Source organism: Furipterus horrens, unplaced genomic scaffold (genome assembly GCF_987537825.1).
Source record: "Furipterus horrens unplaced genomic scaffold, mFurHor1.1.pri manual_scaffold_5, whole genome shotgun sequence".
In the NCBI taxonomy this organism is placed as follows: Eukaryota; Metazoa; Chordata; class Mammalia; order Chiroptera; family Furipteridae; genus Furipterus; species Furipterus horrens.
The window spans coordinates 73,723,980-73,738,050 of record NW_028327175.1 but is presented as its reverse complement, the minus strand read 5'-3'; the positions used below and the strand labels follow the sequence as shown (position 1 = coordinate 73,738,050).

The 14,071-nt window shown below is 37.8% G+C and overlaps 1 pseudogene; it reads left to right on the top strand.

Annotated features, from left to right (window-relative positions):
* The first annotated feature begins 5,037 nt into the window (after positions 1 to 5,037).
* On the top strand, positions 5,038 to 5,737 carry LOC150008788 (cytochrome c oxidase subunit 7B, mitochondrial pseudogene; annotated as a pseudogene).
* The last annotated feature ends 8,334 nt before the right edge of the window (positions 5,738 to 14,071 follow it).

Here is a 14,071-nt window from a genome sequence, read left to right as displayed (position 1 = left end):
ATACCGTTGGGAGTAATCATGCTTTGACAGAGAAAGACCAAGAGATCTTTTCCAATTCTAATTGCCATGATCCTGTGTAATTCAATTTGAAATGGCCTTGCTATTCTAATTCACAAAGATCCTATTTTTACTAACTCTTTCTTTTTCATAATCCTGCTTCTGATATCACTTCTCCTTTAAAAAGAGCCTGGTTCCCAAGAATTCATTGAATTACACTCCTTATTTCCTTTTCTTCCCCCTCCAGACAGACTGTTTTGCAGACTCAGGTGCTGCACTGAGAGCTGGGCAGACAGCGATTATCATCACCCCCTGCTTTCATCCATTAGAGCTGGGCGTTAGCAGGTAAGGGTGAGGGCTGACAAAGAGGTTTTCAAAACTGGTCAGCATAAATGCTTCCAGGAGGCCAATTCAGGATAATCTATTGAAACATGGATCAGAAATATTGCCAGCCGAGGCTGAATACCTCTATCTGTTGCATTTAAGCCAAAGCAAAAGAATACGTTCATGGGGGAAAAATAACAAAAGCCATAATTACATGTGGTGAATTGTCTGTTCACATCATTTGGGGGTTAATTTTGTGAAATGGTTGCCATTCTGTCTGGGTCCAGCATCTGTCTCAGCCACTTTATTTGTTTTGAGATGCTTCAGGGGTAAGATCCCTGGAGACTTGCATCCAGGAGGCCTTCTCGTTTCCAGGAGCCAATTTGTGACATGATCAAAGGGGTCTATAGTCCCTAGAACCTGAGTTACACTTTGGAATTTACAGGTGTATCTCATATTACACAGCACTTCCACGTTTGAATTGTATTGGAGAGTAAATTTCAGTGAATTGAATTTTGTGAACCCACTAATATTATCAAGTGGCAATAGATCCTGATCATTTAATTCATGATCAAAATTGTAGGGGAGTTATGCGATGAATTTCTTTTTAAACTAAGAATGCTTTTGTGATATAATTATCAGTGTTTTATGAGAAGTTTTCTTCCCCATGCAATTTTTATTCAGCAATTTGGGAAATGAAGAACGAGTAGCCCTCAATCAATTATTCTGAAAATTTGAAGTAAAGTTTTCAAACACTCCCAAAACAATAATTATAATGCCTTAAAATTTGAACAGTTATACATAGGTAATATTTAAATTATTAGAGTGATAAAATTTTCCTATCGTACATTACTAATGCTAATTCTTTGATTTGAAATATTTCAAACATACAGAAAAATAAAAATAATATAATACACATTCATTACCCACCAGTCAAAATTTTAAAATACTAACAGATTTTCTTTATTGTTTTTAAAAATAAACAGTTGGAGCACTCAACCGAGGTTTTGAGTTCAATCCCCAGTTAGGACACATGCAAAAATCAGTCAGTGAATACATAGATGGGTGGAACAGCAGATCAATGTTTCTCTCTCTATTTCTCTCCCTTCCTCTCTCTCGAAAATCAATAAATATAAAAATTAAAAAAAATAAACAGAGGTACATACAGTTGAAGAATATTTAACTCCCTCCTTGGCGACATTTTCCTTCCTCCCTCTGCAAAATAACTTCTATCATAAAGTAGGAGTGTACCCTGCCCATCTATGGTCTGCATTTTTACTACATGTGTAGGGTTCTATAATTGGTAAGTAGCATTTTTGTGAGTTCTTAAAATGTCCATAAATGGTTATCCTTTATTCGTTTAATATTTTGTTAAGTTCTATCTGTATCAATACATGTAGATAAAGGTTTAAATAAACTTAACAGGTATGAAATTCACCATCATTACTTATCTGTTCCTCAAATGATGTGTACTTAGGTTGCTTCCAATTTTCACTACAAACTATGCAGCACATTTCCTTATGTATAAATATTCAAATTTTTAAAAAGTCTATAACAACAATTGGAGTTTCTGGGTCTACAGTATATGTGTCTTCAACTTTCCTAGATACTATCAGATTGCTCTCCAAATGTATACCTTCACCAAAAATGATATAGTCAAATTAATCAATCTTTTTCTTTATGGTGTGTACTTTCTGAGCTTTTTAAAAAAGATTTTATTTATTTTTTTAGAGGGAGGGGAAAGGAGAGAGAAAGAGAGGAAGAGAAACATGTGTGAGAGAATAACAGATCGGCTGCCTCTCACGTGTCTCCAGCTGGGGACCTGGCCCACAACCCAGGCATGTACCCTGACAGGGAATTGAGCCAGACCTTTTAGTCCACTGAGCCACACCACCAGGGCTGAGCTGTTTTATTTGTTTGCTTTTTTAGTTCCTTTCCTCTCAAAATTATAAAAAGTTCTTTGTTGTGTGTTCACATTTATATATTTTAATTATTTTGGAATTTTTGGAAGTATGATTTGAGATACGTTTCTAATTATATTGTTTTCCATGTGGATAGTGAAGTTACTTACAAATGCCTGCTGGTTTTTAAGGTCATCGCTGCATGCACTGAGGTCTAATGTAAGACTAGGTATTTGCATTCATTGATATGTTGACCTTCTCCTAATACCACATTATTTTAGTTGATGTAGAGGTACATTAATTCATATCTAATGGAACAAATCCTTTCTTCTTATTTTCCTTCTTCAAATTTGTCTTGGCTTTCCTTAGACATTTATGTTCTCATGGGAATTTTATAATCAGTTTTTAGAAAATCTTTAATATGATAAAGTGGTAGTAAATGTATAATATAATCTATTCTACTTATACCAAATCACTAAATCTAATATATTGCTCATTAGTCAATATTAAGAATATTCTGCCATGTTCTGACACAACTTCTTTGAAAAATAAGATTATCATGTTCCCTTTCTTCTAGAAATATTACTTTCTCTCAATTTCAGTAATTTTTATGTCATTCCCATTCTCCCAACTCACAGCCCTCTATTCCTGCATCAAGCTAACAGATTCAATCATTCCTGCTGTCCTGTTGTAAGAGCATGTTATAAATGTAATTCTCTCTCGGTCCTCCTCTAACTATTTATCACTCCAATCAATTCTACAAAGATCTCGTAGAGCAACTGTTTTCCTGTTTTAACAAAGCCACTTTAATGCCCAAGAACTTAGACTCTTATTTGCCACAGGTCTTAAATGGTCCTCAAAGACCACACATTCATTTTCACTGTGAACATGTAAAAGGATTTACCCTTCCCAGAGCCGCACAGCTAATCAGAAGGGGAATTAGGACTCTGAAGGTAAAACCTAGCCTAGAAACCAGGCTTCTGACTCCTGAACCACTTTTCTTTCTATGTTTTACTTTCCTCTGAACCTTCAGAAATGATAACAACACCACATGGATTTTACTCCATATAAATCCCCCAAAGGAACTTCCCTTTTTTAGTCAGATTTCAAAATCTTCCTTCTTATGGCCTTTGAAACACAAACTTTCATGTTGAAATTCAGTCCTTATACTTTCCACCTTCTTGGAAACATGTACCTTTTATAGGATGTATGATTACTGCTACTACTTATTGCACTCTTACCACGAATCTAGTTATTGAAGGACAAAATCTCACCTTTCTTCATTCCACAGATGTAAGATTTGAACCCAGAGAGGTGAAATAACATGCCCTGAGTTCTACAACCTGAAGTAGAACCCAAATCTCTGGGATTCCAGAGCCCATGAGTTTACCCTTTGTTCTGTGTCTCCTAAGTCTGTATTTAGAACTTTCCAGCATTGGTTTGCTCTTGAATTCAGCAGCACTTACTTGTTAGCTGCTTTTGGTGTATGTATTCTTAACTTTTGTTATAAACGTAGACTTCAGCCTTCCAACTGGACTGTATATTTTCTGAATATAGGGTCATTTCAAACTTTCTTTAGTCTTCCCTCCCTCCTCAAAACATCTATTATAAATCTCTGCTCTGAGCCTTCCCATGACTGATGAGGGTCTTATTAGCCTGGAGTTTCTGAAAACCGTCCAGGAAGCGTCTGTGCTGAAAAATCTTCTATTGTGGCAGAGATTAGAACTGGAACTAATAGTTTTTAACGAATTTACTGTATTTCAGCACAACTTGTTTGTTGTTATTTAAAGTCCAAGAAAATCTCTCTGATTTGTCATAACTTACTATTTCTCTATGGAATATTATATAATGTTAATTAGAAACAAATTGGGGTTATCACGTAAAATTAATTATAAACAATTATGAGTGCATTTTTTGAGGAGAAAACATAAAATTATTTAAAATTGCTAAAATGGAGAAAATGCATAAATATAATGCAATTTTAGGTCCACTATCTACAGTGCTCCAATAGTATTTTCCAGGAGTCTGGATGAGAGCCATCAGTAGCCAGACTTGGACAATGGAAAAAGCCAAGTCTTTTCTCCACTTCATCTTGAGCAATCACCTTTCAGCAGTGAATAAGTAGGAAGTGGATCAATCTTCAAAAGGCCTGTTTAAAATACACTTAAAGAATTTTAACACTGTTGGGTTTTTATTATAAAATTTACAAAATAGTTTTTCAATAATAGGCTTTATATTTTAGAGCATTTTAAGATTTATAGAAAAAGTGAACAGGAAGTACAGAGTTCCTTTTCCCCCCTCTCTGCTCACCCAAAACCATTCTACCGCTCAGTTTCCCCAATTATTAACATCTTGCATGTGTGGTACATACGTGACAACTGATGAGTCAAAATTGATACAGTGTTATTAACTGAAGTTCATAGCTTACATTAGTGATCATTTTTTGTTTTGTACACTCAAAGGGTTTTGACAAGTGCATAATATATATGAGACCTGTCTGGAAAAAGTCTAGCCATTCTTAATATATCGAGAAGGGTTTGTTTGACATCAATGTAACCTGGAAGCCAAGGAGAGTGAACTGGAATGTGCATACATAAACAAGGACTACTTCACTGTACTAGTCAGTGGGATGGTAGATGCCATTGAGTGAGCATGTATACTGTGTGGCTGTTGCATTCACAACGACTGAGTGAGCAGAGCAATGAATCTGCATCAAATTTTGCATTAAGCTTGAACATTCCTCCATGGAAATTACTCAGATGATTCAGAAGGCTGCAGCTATGAGCAACTGGTGATTGACAGCTTCATCAGGACAATGTGCCTGCTCATTGCGGAGTTTTTTGGCAAACACTCTCTACAGCCCAAATTTGGCACTCTGTAACTTGGGTTTTTCCTAAAACTAAAATCACCTTTGAAAGGGAAGAAATTTCTGACCATCAATGAGATTCTGGAAGATACAGTGAGAGGAACTATTTGAGGTCCCAAAGTGACTACCTTGAAGGGGACTAGGCATCATTGTCCCACATACAATGTTTCTTGTATTTCACATCTTCTTCAATAAATGTCTCTATTTTTCATATTACATGGCTGGATACCTTCTGGACAGACCTTGTATATCCACCATTACAGTATGATCAAAACAGCTTTTAAGCTAACAAAATATAGAATATAAAAAGAAGAGTAGTTTTTCAAGGTTCTTTGCAAGGGTACTTGATGTGAAGTTCCAACAAACCATCAGCTGCAGTTGCTGCAGTTCTGTCTTCAGCTTCATCACGTTTCCATTGGCCAAAAATACACTAACTTATCTCCCAGATCAAAGCATTCAGCAAATAATGGCAAGACAGATCAACCAGAAACAATCACCTGATTTCCATGACAAATATGGCAACTCTGTATTAGCTAGTGGGGCCACTTTCTGTGTTGCTACATGGGTATATACAGCAACACAAACTGGACTAGAATGGAACCTGTCCCCTGTTGGCATAGTCACCCCAAAGGAATGGAGAGATCAGTAATCATCCCAGCTGGTATAATAATTAATTGTCTCAAAACCAACTCATAATTGATGCCAAGTGAAAGCACTGTGTACCCATTAAATATGGCATGATTGAAGGAATAAAGTACATTTGAAACCTTCAAAAAAAAAGTAAAGGAACCTAGAAAAAAAAAGAAGAGTATTTGAAACATTTAACTGCGGTGAAACAAGTTAAATGAACTAAACTCAACCAAAACCTTAGTGAACTTATATATTTGTAGTTCCTACAAGACAGAAAAGCAATATAGTAAAAATTAAGTTGTCTTTTTATTTTCAAAATTGTAGTTTTTTTGATAAACAGTGCTGTCAAAACAGCAAATGCGAACAGCACATGCTCTAGCTCATTCTCTTTCACACATGGTTCTCAAGGTTTGGTGTGAATACTTCATAGTGAAAGTATGTCTCCCCTTGAGGATCACACAGCTATTTAATTTCTGTTCTGGCATTTGGCCTGTTGTGTTTATGAGGTTCTATCGAGAAAAGGAATTGATGATTTCTTCTACAACCACAAAGAAAAAATGGACGGTTACTGATTTCAAATCCCTATTACAACCTTTCCTATTTTTCTGGAAACATGTTTTCTTTCCAAAATGAAGAAAGGATTTCCTATTAAACAGCTTAATTGTTTTGTGTCATCCCATCCTTCAATATGTTGAAAAATCACCTCAGACTTGGCCAGAGGAAGGCTTGAGTTCCCCATCTGTAGTTTGGAACCTATCAGATGTTGCTGCCTAGTCTGATTGATCTTTATTTGTTTCTACTTATTGGACGTTATTGTCAGGAAGAGTGGGCTTCACAACTAGGGCTGCCCCCACCTGCCTCCACAGTGACTGCTCTTCCCTCAAAGACCTCCCTCCTAACCCCAATGGTTCTCTGAGGACTTAAATGAAGTCTGCAGTGATGCTGACTTCTCTAACATCTTTCCCCATTTTAAGACTTTTTTTGAGAATTAAAATCCAAGTTGTTATGTACAGCATTTTTGTTGGAACAATGGTTCTCAACAGGGCAAATTTGGTCCCCAGGAGACATTTGGCAATGTCTGGAGAGGGGATTGTTGGCATCCAGCAGGTAAGGGTCAGGGAGGCTGCTGAACAGCTGCAGTGCACCGGACTCCCTCTATATCAAAAGTTATCCAATTCCAAATGTCAATAGTACTGAAGTAGAGAAACCCTGCTGTAGAATTTCAGTCATTCAGCCATTTTTTGCGCTCCCATGTTGAAATACATTGTATTTCAAACTATTGCGTTTATTGAAATAGTAAAGCATTGCATATGGATTTTAAAAAAAGATAATGTTCAGTAATAGTGGGAAATGATTTGTTTTCCTATCACCTTGCTCAAGAATAAAGCTACAATATTTGCAAAGTAGATAACTTCAGTTGTCACTCAAAATGTAAACTGTCATGAGGGATAAGAGATTAACTGATTTCACTGCCAACTTTTATAGTGTCATTATTTACCCTCTAACTACCTCCTCAATATCTTTGCTGGTGAAGTTGTTTTAAAATAGAAGGCAATTAGAGATTTTTTTTATTTATAAAAAAATGAAGTGTTCAGGCACAAAAGCATGCACAGTAGATCACTTATAGGATGTTTCAAATCTCCTTTCATTAAGAGATTTTCTTAAGTGGCTGTTTGTCACTTAATAGGAATTCCTATTGTTGCTAATGTTGTTTTAAAACATAAATACCATCATATGCAGATGGTGAGGATATCCTTTAGAATTCCTCACCCCTTGATTTCATGTTGAGTTGCCTCAGATGATTTTTCATCTGAAATCATATTACACAAAAATTTGCCTGAGAATATGCTAGAAGGTGTTCTACTTTGAGCACAGCACAAGAAGGCGGGGTTCTTTGGAAAAGACAACAATGCTGGGAAAAATAGAAGGCAGTAGGAAAAGAGGAAGACCAAACATGAGATGGACTGACTCCATAAAGGAAGCCATATGTGTGAGTCTGCAGGAGCTGAGCAGGGCAGTGCTGGTGAGGATGGGACATTATGGCTGTTATTCATTCATAGAGCTGCCAGGTTTTGGAGGCCCCTCAAAGGCACAGATACACACATGCACTAGAGAAATCATTGAAAACTGGCAGCCAGAGAACTAGATCCTATGCACAGATAAGTTTTATTTAGCCAGGACGAAATCGAATATTTTAAAAATTAGTTGCCAATATTAAAAAAAAAAAAAAAATCATAGACTGGTCATGAGAACCTGGATTATCTCTTTTTTTTTCTTGAAAAAAAAGGAAAGATCTAGCATTGGGGCTAGAATTCCTTCATGGCAACAGTTCATTGCAAAAGAACAGCAACTGGACATCTGAGACAGGTCAGGCCCCATCCCCACCCAGCCTGAGTCACTCAGTCACTCTGTTGTCTGTCCCCTGTGTGGTCATTTGTTTGCAACCCTTGCACTGTTACAGTTGAGGTCTGTAATGGTTAAGTGTGGGTAGTTAGTATAACCCAATCTTGGCTCACAGACTAATTCAACAACTCATATTTAAAATAACCTGGAGTGCTGAGGCTGTTTAGGAGGGAGGCAGAAAACAGGAGAATGGAAGCCTGAGCTGTGATTGAATGAAAGGGGAGTGGGTCATGAACAGAATCAGACTTCATAGTGAAAACAGACCCTGAGTCTCCAGTCTGCTTCCTAGTATCAACCTTGCAAAGAAATCTTTGGAACTTTGGTGGGAAGAGAACAGACCAAGTAGTAAAAATGGAGAAAAATCAATGATATTTATGACCACATCAGAGGCTCTCTGCCATTTAATTGGCCTGTGTTATCACTTTGCCCCAAGTGGTAGTTCCTAGTCCTGGCCTGTGTTCTTGGAAATGAAATCCAGGAGTAGCTTTGTGGGGTACGAGTCAGCCCAAGGCTGCAGGGGTTGTGGGGGAAGGGGGTGGTGGTGTTTGTAATGTGTTGGAATTACAAAGAGAGGCAAAGAGGGGTTGGGGGTTAGGGGTTGGGAGAAACAAACCCAGTAACAAGATACAAGGAGCATCAGTTACAGGCATTGGATTCAAAGTTTAGGGCCTAAACCAGAAGAAAGATCAGGATAGGAAAGATGTAAATGCCAGTTACTGGCCTTTTGTTTGTTCTGTGAAAAGTCTGTTTTGTATGAATCTACAAGACCCACGGCACCCGCAGTGGTTTGAGTCCCACAGTACTGTGACTCTCTGACAGTGTCTCCTTCCTTCCTCAGCTGCAATGATTTCCTTGTGGACACTGTACTTGATAGAACATTTCTCTAGTCATTTCAGGTCTGGAGAAAAGCCATAGCGCTTCAGGATATTTCCATCTTGAACAGAACAAACAAGATAAAATCTTTAAGCTGCAACTTCCACCTGCACGCTACAATTATGGAAATAAAGGGGGAAATTCTCAGGATGTAGTGAGGAGGGAGAATATGGGAATAGACTGTTTAGAGGGTGTTTAAACCTTATCTGATGAAAGAGAAAAAGAAAGGACTAGAAACAAAGACATTTGAAGAAGGAGGAGAGTGAAAGAATATTAAAATTGCTGTTGGCAGGACTCCCAGGAAAATACTATGCTAGTCTAGGCTTGGCTTGGCTTTTCTTGTCTGATACGTAAAGGGAGACCATATAATTTACCATCTAACTCTGAACTCTTCCAAGAATTAAAGTGGGAGCTATTGGTAAGTTTTCCAAGATAACAGCATGACCCAGGACTGGCCCAGCAAACCAGGGCATCAGGTCTCAAGTGTTAGGGACAAAGTCAGAAGCCTCCCTTCAGATCCAGGGCCCCAGGCTTCCAACTCTAACCTATCCTATTATGATGTAGAAAGTCAACAAATGCTTCTTACCTCTAACTAGGCACCATAATCACCTAGAGACTTCTAAAAGATTACAGATGCCCAGGAAATACATTTTAATTATTTTGGATTGGGCCTAAACAAGGGTACTTTTTATTTTTAAAGCTGCCTTGCGATTCTCATGTGCAAGGTACTCTGAACTCTGCAGTTTCCCCAGGCTTCCAGGGGACCGCCCTTCTCTTCCCTTTCCCCAGCTTTAGCGGTTGCTTGCAAGATGGTGGGAGTGCCTTGCAACTGGGGAATTTCCTCCCCGCTTCCCTAACACCCCCCCCTGCCACCCCATTCTGGGGTAGGAGGAGGTGGGGCTGCAGTAAATTGAGCTTGTGTATTTTAGCTGAGAACGTGTTACTTGTCAAGGACAACTGCTCAGGCCAGTAGATGGGTGGGAACAACCACTGAGTGCTCGTAAGCTGTTCTTCCTCACTCTTAACAGAATTGAAATAAGGTTGACGAGAAATAAAGTTTCTAAAAATAAATAAATATATAAAAACAAAAACCTGAACAAAGCCGGTAAACCAAGTCTGTCACAGCTCCTGGCATGACAAACATGAAAATCTATGAGTCATGCGTGGGTTAGTACTTTTTCACTACCTAGAGCCACGGACATACATTTATTCCTTTGGCTGCCATACCTATTTCATGTACAGGGATGCCAACACCGGATCCACCTTCAGACTCCAAAGATTTTTCATTGAACCCGTATTTATGGGGCACCTGTTGGGTTAAGAGTGCTGGAGACAGCCATAATTGCTGTTGGGCTGCAAAAGAACTCTAGATAGCTTTCACTATCAAGACTGAGTTCCTGAAGAAACACGAGAAACTCAGAGAGAGCTGACTGCTTTGAACTTTGAACTGATAAACTGAGGCATGTTAGAAATTTGAAGGGTTTGAGTAAAAATCGATTTGTACTGGGCAGCGCCAAACCGGAAGTGGTTAGGAGCGCTGCTCCAACACGCGAGTTCAGGGAAAGGTTTATCTAGAGAAAGTGTGGAAGCAAATAAATTATTTGATCGTCTATAGTTTAAAGTCTAGCTGGCTGTGATTGGTTGTTCTTAGTGTTCTGATCTGCTAACTTTGGGGCATTAATAGGCTTAGGTTTTGGTTTGCTTCCGCAGGTTGCCACGGCCTCGCAGCCACCTCAGTCTCACGGCCTCCTTGTTTAATTAATTTAACGAAGCGGCTCTCACCGCACAGTTGGTTATATAGCCAGTGGAAGCGCTATTCGGGTAGGCAAGAATTAATGAAAGGCATTTTAAATCCTCATTGCAGCCTCTTAGAAAATCACCAAGGGATTATATAACCCTCAGCAAGGCTTCGTGGGATCTTCTTGCCTCTGCTCATTCTGCCTTTTTCTCTCTTCTCTTTCAGAATCTCAGCACCGCTCCATCCCTTATCAATAGCTCAGTATTTCATCTCAAATCTCAATATCTTGCACGACTTGCCAAGGTAACTGCTCTGTTTCCTTTCTCTCTCCCCCTCTTTCTTTCTTCACTCTCTCAAACTCTGGCTCCCAGTAAGCTTTTCCTTTTTTCTCCTCTAGCTTCCAGGATTGGTTTCTGGGGCCAGGGCTCTGTTTCCTTTAAGATGTAAATCCTGCAGCTCAGCTCAGATCCTAATCAGCATGACAAAAGGCCAAGCCTGGGGCTGCAGGGGCGACGAGGCTCCTTCCTTCCTGTTAGAGCCTGCAGGTGGGGGCAGGGGGGGCATTCAGTGCTGTGACTGCTCCAAAATGAGCTATTTGCTCTGGGTCTTTGTGTATCCATATATTGAAGTGTAACTACAGAGAGGGCCACAGACAGTTGTCATGAAATATTGTGGAAGGACCCAGATATGATTTTGTGTGAGAATGATATGCACAATACAGAAGTAGATGCCAAATGATTGTTTCTACATTAATTTTTTTTTGTTAGCAAATACCTTTGGAGCACATTAGTAAATTAAATTTTTGCCAAAGGGACCAAAAGTGCCTTTCAGTATTGCACTGTTGTTAATTTTTTACAGTAACAAAATAGAAATTATTGTTTATTGTGCTAATAAGAGTCAGATGTGGAGAGGTATGTCCAAACACTGATAGAAAATTAAAACATGCTTTTTAGTTAGATAGGACAATATAAAATACAATATATAAAAGTTTGCAAACATTTTTGCTTGTTTTTTTCATTAGATTGAGCTCTTTTGGGTAGACTGGATTGCTTTGTTCATCACGGTAACTGTAGTACCTATTTTGGAGCCTAAAATATTAGCAGCAATCATTAAATAAGTAAATAATAGAAGCTGGCACTTGCTAAGTGCCTGGCATAGTACCTCAGTCTATTAGATTTTTTGCCATTGGGTTCTGTATAGAAAGGATTGTTTCACAATAAGATCTTTAAGGCTTATATCTTCCAGTTCTTGAAGATTCTTCTTTTTCCTTCCTCTCTCCTTGCCTACCTCCCTTCCCTCCTTCCTTCCTTCCTTCTTCCCTTTTTTCCTCCCCTCTTCCTTCCTTTATTGTTATTTCAAAATATTTAGCCCAGTGCTGCCCAATAGAAACAGAATGCTAGTCACAAATGTCAGCAACAAAATTATAATATTCCTCATAGCCACATACATTAAAAACTAAAGAGAAACAGATGAAATTCATTTTAATAATATGTTTTACATAACCCAATATATACAAAATGTTGTCATTTTAACATGCAATCAATATGAAAAAAATCTTAATATTTGCATTCTTTTTTGTCATACTGAGCTTTGAAAATCTGAAGTATATTTTACATATTTAGTACATCTCAGATTAAATAGTCACATTTCAAGTGCTCTATAACCACATATGGCTAATGGCTATTGTATTGGACAAAACAGTCTTAGACCATCTGAGTTAGAGATCAAAATTGGTGACAGGTCACTCCAGGCCATTTTCTGAATATCCAGCCTTTCCTTACTTCTATCCAGGATGACACATTTATTGATATACAGATATCTTGTTTGTATGCACTGCACTCAATTCATATTGGTAGAATAAGTGAATGATAGAATGACATTATGGTTTATTTTAGGGAGATAAGATATTAAAAAGCTGCCCTGGCTGGTGTGGCTCAGTTGATTGAGTGCTGGCCTGTGAACCAAAAGGTCAGCGGTTCAATTCCCAGTCAGGGCACATGCTTGGGTTGCAGGCCAGGTCCCTGGTTGGAGGCATGTGAGATACAACCAGTAGATATTTCTCTCACACATTGATGTTTCTCTCCCTCTGTCTCACCCTTCCTTATCCTCTCTCAAAAAAATAAATAAAATTAAAATAAAAAATTTTAAAGGTATTAAAGAGCTTCAATGAGAGGTAGGAGTTAACATTAATAATACCTATTGAATGTGTGTTGAATCCCTGACATCAGACTAGATACTTGTGTACTGCTCACCACATACTTTATGAGACTGATATGCTAAAATCACATTTACAAAGAAATTGAGGCTTAGCAATATTTAGCAACTTGCTCAAAGTTAGACTCCTACTAAATCGCAGTCAGATTTGAAACTATGTTTGTCTGATTCCAGCATGAACTCCTCACCACACCATTACTGCCTTTGTAAGATAGGACCATAAAGCTAAAAAAATAGAAGATTGAGAATGTGTTCAAAATATAAAGTCAGAAAAAAAGACCACTGTATACTGTAGGTGCAGAATTTTTCTCTCATTTTGATAGGAGAATAGAAAGTAGAAAGTATTTTATTTTTCACAAGTTTTTCAATTTGTTTCCACAATGTTATTTGGAAAAACATTTAGTAAATTATTTTATATTCTTTTAAAGAGAGAGGGGAGAGAGAGAATATAATATATGTTGTAGTTTGAAATCATAAGTGATTAAATAGTTTCACAAAGATGTTAGTAGTAGAACCAAGAAGTTACCATTATTATACTCCTCTTCTAAACATCCTCTAACCACACACACACAAAAGTCCTCTGTAGATAGAGGTTACAAATTAGGATGCTAAATTCAGTAAGGCTCTTCCTTACCTGTTCTGTAAGGTAGGCTGCTTGTTGAAAGTCAGAAAATAATGCATTCCTGTGCATGTGTAATTATACAGATAATTGACTCTATCATTTAAAAATATCATTTGCCAAAATGGTGTCTATAATTAATTACATACATTTATTATTGAGTTGACTAGGATACATTATAAAATCCTTTCCCTAAGCTCTTGCAACTCTCCTCCTTTCTCATTTCTTTCAATTTGGTAATACAAAAAAGATTATTTCTTAAACCATAATTCATGTACACAGAAACCGGCAACTAAATTGACATCTGCAGAGGCTGCTTTTTGACTTGAACGTCAAGGAATGAGGGCACCATTTAACATCTCCCATGTTGTTTCATGGATGCTTCTAAAGCAGAAATCCTGGAAAAAGGGTCATTTATTGATATTTAAGCATTATCATTACCATTTTTCAGCCCCAAATTATACATTGTTGGGCTTCAAAGTCAAATGGTACCAAGGACAGAAAAA